Below are 4265 nucleotides of genomic sequence, written 5' to 3' on the forward strand. Positions count from 1 at the left end.
AAGTGAGGCAAGATGAGATTAAGACAATGGAAAAAATAGAAAAGAACTAAAATAAAAAAAATGATTTTTTATTCTTTGGGAAATCTCAACACCGTGGTTTTCCATTCTTTACTTAGCACTACATTTTTTATTTTCAGAATGAATCAAGGAGTGTGTAGGGAGATTCATTGTGATGGGGGAAGCTGTGCAACTAAGTTTAAAGACACATAGAAGTGTTCTCATTGTCATCTATTGACTCATAGGAATGTACAGCAATCAAATTTAATATGACAAAAATTGTAAGTTTTAAAAGTCCTCAAGTTCTCCACATAAAATGAATTTTAAAGCCCTTACACATATTTTATGATTATTTTGATGCCTCTTGTGTCTTTAAGCATATACAGTATCCCACAGACACCTCATCACCTATCCCAAATGTCATTAGCTTAAGAAAGAGACTTACATCTGATTCTGCAGCTCCCCACTCCTGCTGCTTCTCCTTCAGCTGAAGTCATATTGAGGTTTGTGACATCTCACTTGCAGAAACATCATTAGAGAGAATTATGACCTCAGGTGGGAGAGAAGCAGCAGGGATGGATGAGATGTTCAAGAGTGAGTCTCATATTTGTGTAGAAACATTTGAGAGAACAAATTTAGAGAACAGAAAAAAAGAGAGAGAAAAGGGTAGAAAAAGGTTTCTCCGATGGATTGTTTTCCAAGTTTTTCAGGAAGCATCTGGAACTGAGACTGCAAATGCAGTGACATTTTCCTTGCCAAAATATAGCAGAGGAAAAATTAAAATGGGATCACAGCACATAAATCTGAATTAAACTTTCTCGCCTCTTTATCGCCCTTTAGCTTTCATATATGACCTCCATCACAATAAAGTCTAAGAGTCAGGGCAAACCTACAGTGATGTAAACTGATATAGTTCTTCAGTGAAGCTTCATTAATTTGTAGTGCTAGCAACATGAACCTACTAACATCATTGGAATTACATTTGATGCGTACTACAAATTCAGAAAATGGCTTTGAGAGACATGACTTATTATGCTACATTTGCTTCTTTGAAAGAAAGTGGATATTTCTCTCTAGAACTTTTAATCCCCTATGACATTTCAAGTGTAACTGGTATAATCAGAATCAAACCCAAAGGATCAAGAAATGAATAAGAGTAACTACATTATCAGATTAGAGGAAAAATTACCACAGTCTTAAAGGCATGACAGAAGTTTAATTGCTATGTGAAAAATGTTTCATTTTTACAGAAAAAAGGAATCCAAATACATAATTCAGTGTAACCTTCATGTTGTGTTCTGTGGGAGGTGAACACGTGACACAGCATAATACACTCTGGGTTTCTGAGCAGAGTAGGAAAACCTGATTTTTTTCTGGTCTGAGGATGAGGGAGGGCAGGTGCAAGGAGATCTGGGGTAGAGGAAACGGCTGGGGCAAAGTGGGAGAGGGGAGGGATGAACCTTTCAGCTCCTCTTGCTGTGGAGGGATGGGAGGAGTATGGAGAATGACCAGTAGCATTGAAAGTGTTGTTTTTCCTTTTTTTCCCCAGCAATAGCCTTTACTCCATTCTCCTGTCTGGAGTGGCAGAAGTGGCCAGCACACCAGTGGCACAGGCAAAGCAGGAAGGAGGCTGTGGCCATGTTGTTGTCTCTGATGGTCTATGGTTAGGGGTAGCCACCTCTTCTGTCTAAAGCTAGAAATGACTTTGTCCATACAAAGGTTATAGATATAAAGTGGAATCCTTTCAGCCAGGAAATCTACAGATTTATTAACTTCTCTAAGATATGAAGAAGAAATTATTCTGGATTACATTCCACAGGTCCTCACAACAATTTCTACAGAATGTAGTTAGTATTTGAAGACCCCTGTAGTGTTTTGCAATGCTCACCATGCATTTCTCAGTCCATGGACTATGTTTACACCCATCAATGAAGCAATGCCCTTGAAGTTCAGCCCTTGTCATTTGTCATTGGTGTGTTCTAGTGCTTCCTGTGTAACCCAACAGTTCCCAAGCACATCTCAGAAACTAGTACAAGCCAAGAGATGTTCCCACAAGGCAGTTTTTCCATCACCACCCTGTTTGGGGGAAATAATAAAGTTTAGCTACTTAGAAATAAGTAGTGCTGTACCAAGCTGACCTCAGGGAGAAGAATGTTCCCTAATCGGTTTCCTAGACATAATCAGGTACTCTATCAGGTGCAGACTTTTAAGCATTCTCTCCACCCTTTCTCAGAGCTGGATAGATTTGGTATCTTCCAAGATAGATGTTAGCCACATCAACATGGATCTATTGCACTCATAACTCCTGTTTAGAGGCAGAACTTATTAACTGGGGCTCAGTGCTGCGTTTACTCAGTTTCTGACTATTTTCCAGTACAGACAAGTAGCCATGCAGCTCTCTACAGGTGTCTTTCATGACAGAACCAAAAAGTTACTTTCAAAAAATGATTTGTCACTTTTGCTTGTAAATTCAAGATGTCAGTGAATTTGCTGTTTAGTTGAAGAAGCTAGTAGAAGTTGAAATTTCAGTACTGTTATGTTGTTCTGCTAAAATCAGTAACAAAAAATACAAATCTGATCAGTTGCCATGACTTCTAGCTTTATTTTGCCAGTCGTGCTGTCATGTGAACTGGAGTGCCGATTTGTTTGGGTTTTTCTGCTGTCACTATCATTTTTTTTTACTTAACTGTTGGCTTGCTGCTTTCCTTATAAAATGAACAGGACGGGATATGACACACATTGTAAAACTGAAAATGGGAGCACAGGGGAAGAGTACTGATTATTTGACTCCGAATGGACTTGACAATGACAAATTCTCCCTACCTGGCCTTGAAAATCCAGGAGATAAATTCTGGTACTTACATATTACCTTTTTCAGTTTATTTCAAGGTATTTCACCACCTTTGTTTTTCATAACTCAACTTGGGATACAAAAATATGATTCTTCCACCCATCTGTGTATTTCGTAATCTTTAGTTCCCATTTCCCTGGCTCGCCGCACTTATGAGTTGGTCTTGGGAACATCTTAACTTCATGAATATGTAGTCTGCTTCAAGCATAGCCAGCAGACTTTAATTGCTGATCTTCTTATGACAGAAAAATACTCTATGTTTTTAAAAATTTAAGGTTTTAAGTGTTCGACTGAATATAGTATATTACCTATTGAGTTACACTACATTTGGGATACTGTTTCAAATACATCCAGAAATCCTTGCTTTTTATAGCCTTCCAAGCCTCATGGTGGACTTTTAAAATCTTAATTAATTCTTAGAGTCTTTAAACATGGCCGTTAAAGAAACTGCTGCTCTTTCCCCTTCACAAACTTTGGAAAGTTGGTTATAAAGAGGAGAGTAAAGAACATTTAACCAAGATGAAAATCCAAAGAGCTGTATTTCAGAGTAAGTGTAAACATATTTCTGCTGACAACTCAGTGTATTTAAGATTTCAGGCTTTTCCTTTACGACAGCAATCAGAAAATTACTGATGTGCCTTTAGATGAAGTAACTCATTTAACAAAATAAGGAATAAAAATTATGAACAAGTGCTACTCTGTTTCCAAGTATGAACAATAAACAGCACTGCAATATTCTCTGAAAATTTATAAAAAGCTCAAACAAGTCGTTAATGCTCTAATAAAATAAGGATTAATTTTAACAGTTGTAGCAATAGCCACATTTCAGTAATATTATTTTTCTTGAGCGTAAGTGATTAACAATAATTATGCTTGAAACTCTATTGTCACTGCCATAAGCTCTGTCCTGTGTTTGCAAGGCCTCAGAACTGATGCTTGTCAGGCTTACTTGGTTTCGCTGTAATAGCAATTTCTCTAATTGACCAGGTGTCTGCATCTAATTCGTTTTACTTTTGTTTATCTCTGCGGGGTACAGCCCTAGTTTTACACACATAAGAGTAAGAAACCACAGCCTTAGATATAGCACTGAGAAACTCAGGCCTAGAGTGACAGCAGAGACTTTGAGAAGTGGAGACAAGGGATGCAGTGTAGAGGGGTGCAGACATGGGATGCTAAGGAGCCAAGCACAGGCTGGCTCTGGAGATTTCATGGCTATAAACAGCTTTTCATTGGTCAGCTGAAGAAGTGCAGAGCTAGAGGGGGACAACAGTGGGTTTAGGGGCAACAAAATGAATAAAAGAAATAGGATCTGACACATGTAATGGACGCCATATATATTGTAAATCTGGATGTAACATGGGGCTGCATACCAAAAGGTGACCTCAGGTGGACCTTGGAGGAAGAAGAAACCATCAGC

The sequence above is a fragment of the Egretta garzetta genome, unplaced genomic scaffold (genome assembly GCF_000687185.1).
Source record: "Egretta garzetta isolate BGI_Z169 unplaced genomic scaffold, ASM68718v1 scaffold115, whole genome shotgun sequence".
In the NCBI taxonomy this organism is placed as follows: domain Eukaryota; kingdom Metazoa; phylum Chordata; class Aves; order Pelecaniformes; family Ardeidae; genus Egretta; species Egretta garzetta.